General features: G+C 36.5%; 1 pseudogene; it reads right to left on the bottom strand.

Annotated features, from left to right (window-relative positions):
- Nucleotides 1-4,856: 4,856 nt before the first annotated feature.
- On the bottom strand, nucleotides 4,857-5,163 carry LOC118849769 (annotated as a pseudogene).
- Between the last annotated feature and the right edge of the window lie 5,010 nt (nucleotides 5,164-10,173).

Below are 10,173 nucleotides of genomic sequence, written 5' to 3'. Positions count from 1 at the left end.
TGCTTTGTAAGCAATCATGTTGTTCTCACTACTGTGGTGTCACCTACTCTATTCCCCTCATTTGAGATCTTGGCTTACTGGGAAAGCTGAGCTCCTATTTATTGGTCAACTACACTTTACTAAGAAATCGATTGTGCTAAGAACTTTGAACCTAACTTTGCCTTATTTGAACTGTTTCACTTTGCTGTCCGCAAGAAGACAGTGATATCAAAAAATCTTCTAAAATCTAGGAAACTTACTCTCAAATCATTTGCCTTATCAAAAAGTCTTCTTTCTGGTGTTTTTTGTATATGTGTGTGAATAAAGCTAGCCTGTTCTCTAAACGTTCTTATCCTCATCTGTGAATATACAATGTCTCTTAAGTAAAGGGTAAGCTTCTTATGGGCAGGGTTTTTTTTCTCTTTATTCCAACATCCTCCAAGGAATGTGGGGTAAATTAGACAATAAATGTATACTGAATTGCAATTAGGTCTGCATGCCTGATGTGTACTAAGTTCACTATACAAACACACATTTCATATATATATATATATATATATATATATATATATATATATATGTATATATATATGTATATATATGTATATATATACATACACACACATACATATGTATGTATATATATGTATATATATATGTATATATATACACATATACAGAGAAAGAGAGAGAGAGACAGAGACAGAGATAGAGACGGAGAGAGAATAGGGTCTAGATAATACTGTTATTTGGATGGTCCCCTTTTAAGGCACATATGGTCTGGCAATAATGTGATGACCACCTTCCAGACTCACTACTTCACACATTCCTCAGAAAATGAAATTGAGTGATTATGGGTCATTCAGTCTTTTCCACCAGGTTTTCTACTGCCCAGGTTCTACCCACATTTTAGCCCACAGGCCAATCCAGGGTCTCTTGCAATTGAGTGATTTCAAAAGGTTTAGCATGTGAGAGAGAAAAGTCTTACACTATTAAACCTGGCAGTTAAATCTACAGCATCTACTAGGCCTGTAATATCAGATGTCTCAAGTCATCACCATTTTGCAGTCACACTTCTGGAAATATTAAGAAGTAGATAATCATAGAAAAAAGGGGAAATAGACACCAATGTTCATTATAGGGTGGCATATAGACTGGATGACTCTAATGAAGAAGGAATCTTACAAGAGACTACATTGGAAAGGCTTGGCAGGGAATATTTTGATTTCATCTCCAATGCCTTTCTGTTCTAGAGATGCTCTGGAATCATTAGCAGTTGGGGTCTCTGGCCTTTTTGGCCTTTTGGAGTTCTACCTAGCCCCAAAGTCCCAAGGCAAACTCTCAACTTTAAGAAGCAATGTTCTGTGTTCATTGCCAAGAGCTGACCTAGGACAAACCCAGAGGTCAGTAATGGCTTGATAATCAAGCATCTCTTGTTGTTCAGTAACTCCACAATCAATTTGCTCTCCCACATCATACCCTACCATATTGCTCAAGTGACCATCATGCATTTATTGTGCTTAATCTTTTCTTATCCCAGTTCTTATTCCATCTTTTTTTCTTCTGATACATCAGAAAGCTTTGTGAGGGTAAGGACTTTACCATCTATCCCTGCATTCTGCTAAATCCACAGTTTTGCACCTCCAATCATCACTGTCCTCCCTATGCTTGTCTTCCTTCCCTTCCTCCCATCACTGCCCTCCTCTCACATTCTATTCATAAGACTATTTGAAAAGCATTGTGGAGATAGAGCAATAAACAAACATAGCTTCAGTCCTCAAGTACTTAACAACCTATTAGTTATCAATATAAGGATAAGAAATAGCCAGGATAGAATATGAGGAACTTATTAGATGTTTGTGGGATTTAAGTATCTTCAGTATGTTAATCATCAGAAAGGTTCCTGCTTATTCCAGCCCTGTGGAACTATCCTCTATATCTTCTGTTCTGTAAGACATTATGTGAGACAGGAAGGCCTGGCAAGACCTTAATTTGCCACTCTGCAAACTCCGAGGGCCATCGTAACCACATTGTAGTTTGGTAATATATAAAGATGATGGGAAAAGCCATAATGATAATCCAGGGGACCAGGGGTGTTGACAGTAGCCAATCTCCACTCCCTCTGTCAATTTTCTGCAGCTTGGGGACTTTTGCTTTGAGAGTCTCTCTCCCATTTTGAGGAGCAGCCTCTGTAGCCCTGCTTCTGCCTCAGGGCCTTTTATTCCCAGTCTCATTCTCATTGTTATGTTAAACTGAGCCACAATTTGGATCAATTCCATGTAAGATGGAATGCTTCATCCTTCCCTGTGTTAATCAACCTTACACTGAGGCTAAAGTGTGGAGCTTATGGATGGTGCCAGTGGCTGCCATCCTGTCTCACCAGCTTGAGTCCATCAGAGAGATGATTATGAAGCAGGCAGCAAGGTCAAATAGGACACCAGTTTACTAGGGAAACAGAGGGAGGTAAACATTTCTTCCTAGAAATTGGGAGGCGGTTTTGTCATTAGCTTCACATGTTGGTGGGAATTGTTGGCTGCAAGTCTTTACAGTCATGTTTCAGAATTCATTTTTAATAAAGTTGTTTATTTCTGAGTGTAAGATCTTCATTTGTGCAAAATGCAGAAACTAGCACAGGAGGTTAAAAAGGCTGTTCTGTCGTAATGGGGTAATTTGTTTCTTGGCCATTAAATGAGAATGCTGGGATTTTAATTCCACTATTTGGTTTCCAACATCTACTATAATTAATTTTCTCTTATTTTGTTGCTATAGAATCAAATGGAAACTAATGATGTGGAACCCAACGTTGTCAAGGCCATGATGAGCTTTCTCTCCTTGGTGGGGATGCTCTGCCATCTGACAAAATGGCAGACGACTTGAATGGCTGCTAACAATGCTGGGGTCCTGTGCCTTGTGGCATTGTTCTGCTGGAAATGAGACCACCCAGGGCTTGTAGTTCCAAACCAAAGCTGTTTTAAATCTCTCACTCACTTGCCTCTACATTACATTGTCAGCTCTGTGATGTATTAACTCCATTTAATAGAGTTCCTCTTTTCTTTAGCTGAATCTCTTTTTAAGAATTCCAAGTTCACAGAATGAATAAATATGGATAGGTTTGTGTGTGCCATCATGTAAAGGATGTGATACAACTAATCTAAAAATCACCATAACATTCTCTAAAACGACTCAACCTAAATGACTAAAAGTGATTGCAAAACTTGTAATTATCTATCAGCAAATACTTGTTGTGTCTTTTGTTCACTCATACCTACATACACAAAAGTGATCACTAATAGATTGGTATTGAAGACAAACCAAAGTTGCAGAAATATTTGCTTGCCTTTCCCTTCCTCTCTGAGGGTCTGGAAATTGATGGACAGAAACCTATGTCCAACCTTTCTGAATCTCTATGTGTTGAAATGAAGTTATTTCAATGATTCCTCCTCTAAACAACTACAAAACTGAGGATGCTTATAAAACACAATTCAGCAGCAAGAACACCAATGCCAATATATGTTGGGCATGAGCCTTGAAAAAATAAAGTTACAAAATGAGAGTACAGTCATCCTCTCCCGGTAATTTCTTCCCCAGAAACTGAATGATTGAGGCCTTTCTGGTTGCAAACAAACAATGGAGCCTCATACTCTGCAATTTAGCAATTATTAATTATGATTTTAAAGTTTCCAATTCAATTTATTTCCATTTTTTTCCAATTCACTGACATCCCAATTAATTTTTGTAGACATAGTGGAGCTAGCACTTAATCACATAATCTCATATATGAAAAGGCCTTCTAATCCAGCACGATGTGAACACAGGTGGCCTTTACAACGTAAGCACTGATTGAAGAGCCAGCCAGTGATTGGATATCTGTAGCAGTGAAATCCTCCTAAGGAAGGACATGTGGCTTTTGGAGACCTCTAAACACCAGGAAATTCTTCTTAACATGAAGCCAAGAATGGTGTTCTTTTAACTTCTTATACTGCCCCTTGTTCTGCCCTCTGGGGCAAAATGGAAGAAGTCGTGTCTGTCTTTAATATAACACCACATTAAATATGTGAAAGAGACTACCACATCTTCTCTCCTTCTTCCTTTCTTTAGTTTAGACAACACCATCTTCTTTGTTTTCAGTCAATTACATTTATTGAACTTTTTAATGTAGAATAATTTCATGGAAGGTAGTAAAAGCTTAGTAAACAACCATATAATTTCTACTTTCTTTTTCCAAGCATACAAGTCAGTTCTAGGGGCTTCTGCCACCAATGGTAAAAATTCTATAAAGTTAAAAAGTCTGGAGGATAGGGAGAAGACTACCATCCACAGAGAGAGTTGCTATCAGGTTGAGTATAAATACAATGGGGTTCTAATTTGCCCAGCTGAGTTCAAATAACTTTAAAAGTATACCTTATGTAAAAAAATCAGTCTTAGAAATCTATCAAGATCATTTTATGGTTAAATGCAGAGACTGCAATTCTTCAATTAGGCCAGAAAATATAAGTCTCTCTCTCTCTCCCTCTCTCTCTCTCTCTCTCTCTCTCTCACCCCCCGCCACACACACCCTCACATATACTCACACGTGAACAAAATTATAGCCATTATGAAGACAATAAGTGAAATGTTTAAGGTCTAGAAAACTCAGAATCCCATGTGACTCCTTTAAGAAAAAAAATCATTTATTCAAATACACTATAAAGAGGAATGATAGCAATATGGGAAGCAAAAATTAGATTACAGTAAAATTTCTAGTAGCTCATGAAAACAATGCCATCTGATGCTGTAAATGCAAAGAGATAATACTAATTGGGTTGAGTACTCTGGCCATTTTCTTCCATTTGGCCATGAAAGGTATTAGCTGTTTTTTATTTTCTGTCATACAAAGTCTAGTCCACAGGAGGTGCTGGTGGGTCTTGTCCACTATGTGAACTGGTTGGTTTTCTGGCTGTGATAGATCCTCTCAGATTAAAAGATCTCATTAAGAACAAGATCATTTGCAATGGCCACACAGAACATTATTATTATGGTAATGCTGAGGCCAGGGTCCACAGAAGGATTAGGTACTGGTAACTCCTGAAGGCATTCTGTGTCTGGGCAGTAAGACTGGGATTGTCTCAACAGACTGATCAGTCATCTCATTGCATGTTTGTGAGAGCAAACATATTCACAGGGATCAAATCAACCTTCTGCCATGATTACCAAGAATGATTTCAACAAAACTATTTATACCTAGTATGATGTACAGAGACTGCACATTCTGTAACTAGGGGAAGAAAGGAGAAGGCATTCTCTGAAAGATCTCAAGTACCTTCTCTTGGCTACTATGGAATGATGCTGAATCTGGCATCCAAGGATTGGGGATCAAGACCAAATTCTGCCATTTACTCCTTGTGTGACCCTGGGTGAGTCTCTTCACCTGACAATGCCATTTTCTTAATTGATCCTTATGAGACATGCACCTTATAAACTTCATCAGTATCCACATAATTTTTTTGGTTTGTTTGTTTCTTCTCTTTTCTAAATTGCATCCTAAAACATACTGCATGAAGCAGATTATCAGACTATAGTTGTGTTTTGAATATGTGAGACCATAGCAAGTAAATAACCTCCCTAGTCCTAGACATTGTGATTCTATAACTGAAGCATGGGTTCACATTCACTTTCTTTAAAAAAAATTGTTATTTTAAAAAATAGAAATCTCCTTTTCCCCTTCCATTCTTTATGGTGTGGGGGGGAAGGCTTTGTAACAAATCACATTGACTTTCCCATTGTTATGTCATACTCTTGAAACATATGGATCTTAAAATCTGCTAAAAAACACCCTACTTTCCATAACAATTATTTTCTAGCCATCCTTCTCCCCCTCTGTGTTTAACATGGTTATTGTAGTTAAATATTTTGTTTTGTTTTGGAATGGAGGTATGTTATTCACCTTCTCATTTAGCCTAGATGAAATCATCTTACTATGTGTGGATCAATGTCTTAGCCTGTTGAGATTGCTGGCATTCTGACCATCTATCCATCAATGCATTTAGACATTCCAGATTTATGCCATTTGAAAATCTGATGAGTATACATTATAGGGTAGGAGTGGGGAACCTGTGGCCTCAAGGCCCCTCTAGGTCCTCAAGTGTAGCCATTTGACTGAATGCAAACTTCACAAAACAAATACCACTAATAAAAGATTTGTTCTGGAAAGCTTGGACTCAATCAAAAGGCCATACCTGAGGACCTAGGAGGCCACATGTGGCCTTCACGCCACAGGTTCCCCATCCCTGATCTAGGACTTTTTTCTAAGTCAATGATAAAAAATGCCAAACAGTGCAAAATGGTGGATCATCTGATCACAGATCTAGACCTGCAATGTGTTTCACAGGTCACCTGGGCCAACTCCTTCATCTTACAAATGAGGAAAATATATCTAAGAAGGCAGTATTTTACCAGAGGTCAAAAAGGGAGCAAGATTCAGAATCACAATCTGAAGCCAGATCCTCTGCCTCAAGAGTCAGAACTCACCCAACAGTAGCAATGTTTTTCACTGAAACATAGATATCATCCCAAATTTTCATGTAATCATTAATGATAACAACTCTTGCTTAATTCACCTAAAGTATATCTAGGTTATATCTTTCCATACTGTGAAAAAGATGTAAAATTAAATGATGTACCCAGTGTTCAATAAACTGAAAATCATAAATTACTTAGGAAATAGCTACTCATTTGATTTAAAAAAACTACTAGGAAATTTAGAGAGGAGTCTGGAAGAAAGTAGGGTTAGAGTAGATCATCACTCTCAACCATATTTCACAATATGCTTTAAAAATAAAAACATATCATATACCTCTTATAGGGTAAGTGGTACAATGGATAGAGTGCCAGGTCAAGAGTTAAGAAGACTCATCTTTGTGAGTTTCAAATGTGGCCTCAGACATTTTTTTAAGTATGTGATGGTGGACAAGGCACTTAACACTCTTTGCCTCAGTTTTTCATTTGGAAAATGAGGTGGAGAAGGAAATTGCAAACCATTCTAGTATCTTTGCCAATAAAACCCCAAATGGGGTCATGAAGAATTGGATATGACTTAAAAAACTGAACAAAACAGCCACCTATCTCTCACAGCTTTGAGTAGGAGATATATATATATTTTAACAACTTCAATACAAACAAAATCAATTGACCTAGAATAGGAATGGAAACAGTTGAATAGGAAAAAAAAGACTTCATATTGAAACTATCTGATAAGCATTTGGTACCCAAGATATATATGTGCATGCACAAACATAGATGGACATGTAAGCATGCCTTCATATAGAATCATCTGCATATGCATATACATGCACGTGTATGTATGCATATAAACACGTATATGTAAACCATATAGGTATTTATTATACACAATTTGTAAATATCTGTGCATATATTCACATATATCCACATCTATACAAATGCATGTGTAATATACATATATAATTATAAATAGATTGAGATACATAAGCCATTTCCAATATAAAAGTGGTCAAGGGATATGAACAATGCTTAAAAGAATTGCAAGCTACTAAAATATACATAAGAAAGTCTGTTCCAAATCACTAAAACAACAAAAAGTTGAAAGACCCTGAAGTTTCACCAAACTGCTTGCAAATTGCAAAGATTACATAAGATGAGAATAGGTGATCTGGAAGAGTTCTGGCACACTGGCACCTTATTGCTGGAGATGTGAATCGATATGGCAGTTTTGGAAAGTGACTTGAAATTGTGCAAACAAAATCAAAATGATCACACAATTTGACCTAGAGATTCCATTCATAGGTTTACACCTCAAGGAAGCCATAAATCCTCATATACACTAAAATATGAGTACTATTCTCTTTAAAATGGCAAAGAATTGGAAACAAAATAGATGCCTATTGATTAGGAAATGAGTAAATAAAGCATGGTACATGAATGTAAAGGTATATTAACGTGCTGCAAGAAATGTTGGATGTGATGAAGACAGAGAAACATGGAAAGATCTCCATGAACAGATGCATCATGAAATAAGTAGAGCTAAGAAAACCACATATGTAATGACTACAACAATGTAAACAAAAACCCAAACCATAAAAATAATACCAAAGGAATGCCGTGAAATTATAAAAAAAGAAACAAATCTTATAAGAGGGCATAACCACTCCCTTTTAGTTGTAGACTCATAAGTGCTTTACACAGCACATATTTTCAGACTTTTTTAATTTGTTGATCACTTATGTTGATATTAGCCTATGTTTTGCTTTGTTTTTTCTTATTTAAAAATATTTGTTAGATAGTATGGTATTCTGGGAGGTAGGAGACAGGAGAATTAAGAAGGACAGTGCAAATACCAATAGTAATTTGACCAAATGTATCAAAAAAGGAAAATGTGAATGGTTTATAACACTCATTTATTCTAAACAAAAATTATAGGTATTTGTATTCTATATATTTGTATTCTATACAAAAATATATGTTTAAAGGAATTTTTAAAATTTAAAAAGCATCTAAAATATGAGCAAGAATGAAATGCAATGGTGATGTACTGGAAGCTTTCACAAAAAAATACAAGCATTGAAAGTAGGGGGAAGGGAATAAGAGAGGGGGCATGATAGAAGGGAGGGCAGATAGGGGGAGGATATAATCAAAAGCAAACACTTTTGAAAAGGGACAGGGTCAAGGAAGAACACTGAATAAAGGGGGACAGGATAGGTTGGAGGGAAATATAGTTCATCTTTCACAACATGACTATTATGGAATTGTTTTTCATAATGATACATGTGTGGCCTATGTTGAATTGCTTGCCTTCTCAAGGAGGCTCAGTGGGGAGGGAAGAAGGGAGAGAATTTGGAATTCAAATTTCTAAAATCAAGTGCTCAAATCTGTCAAATAAAAATCACTCTGTGAGCTATTCTAAAAAAATAGAGGCATTAGTAAAATTTGCCCACTTTCCACACCAGCATTTGATACAATTCTAGAAGGCTTAGCAACATCAATGAGATGGAAGATGAAGGCATAAAGATAAGTCAAGAGCAGACAAACTCTCTATTTGCTGATAAATTGATGGTTTCCTTAGAAAATCTTCAGTAATAAACAGACAATAATTCAGCAATTAAGAGCTTTAGCAACATTGAAGGCCACAAAATATACATCAAAACATAACTGAATTTCTGAATGATAATAATAATAATAACAAAATGTAAGAGAAAATAATAGAGAAATCTCATTAAAAAGTACTACAAAAGGCATAAAATATTTGAGGGCCAATCTACAAATGTACAAAAAATAAGTCTATTGATTCAATTAAAATCTAGTACTAAAAATGCAAGACAATTTGAATAGCTGGAAAAATGGTCAGTGCTCATGGTTGAGCTGTGTCAAAATAATACAAACTACAATACTACCAAGGGAAATTTGAAGTTTTCATGCAATACCATTCATGCTATCAAAGGAACTCTTTACAGAACTCAATAACATAATTTTAAAAATTCAGTTGTGCAAACAAATGATCCAAAGTGTCAAGGGAATAACTTTTTATTTAAAAAGTTGGAATGAGAAGAATAGAACATATTGAACTTAAAACTATATTTTGAAACAGGACTCATCAAGTAGTGATCCAGAAAATCAAATCCATAAAACAGACTAGATGAGAGAGAATTAGAAATAATAGAACTCAATACTCCACCATTTGATAAGCTCCAAATAACACCTAATTTGATAAGAACTCATGAGAAATCTAAAAATCAATCTGGTAGAAATTAAGCTTCGATGAACATTTTATGCCATACTTTACAACAAAGTAAAAATAAGGAAGATATAAATTTTCAATATCATGTCATTAAAAGGAAAAATAAATATGTCATGTACCTTTTTCATCTATAGATATGTAGCCAGAATGGACTTTGTTTTCCTTGAATGACTCAGCTTGCCTCGTTGAGCTTCCCTGGACGCTGGGGCTTGCTCTTCTGGGGCAGGACCAGAGCTTCCTGTGTGATAAGTCGTGGCGCTGGCTGAGGGGAGGTGTGTTAACGTGGTCTACGGTGGGGGAGGGGCCAAGTCAAGAACCAATCGGCCCTGGTCGTTCAGGCGGCGCTTGATGATGTCAAAAACTCTATAAGAGGGGAGAGGACAGCTTGAAGATCCTCCTTTCCTTTTCCAGTTGGAGCCAGAGACGCCTACAGCCGAAGCTGAGCT

This window comes from Trichosurus vulpecula, chromosome 5 (genome assembly GCF_011100635.1).
Source record: "Trichosurus vulpecula isolate mTriVul1 chromosome 5, mTriVul1.pri, whole genome shotgun sequence".
NCBI lineage: Eukaryota > Metazoa > Chordata > Mammalia > Diprotodontia > Phalangeridae > Trichosurus > Trichosurus vulpecula.
The sequence above is the reverse complement of the archived record's forward strand: the minus strand, read 5'-3'. Positions and strand labels throughout refer to the sequence as shown.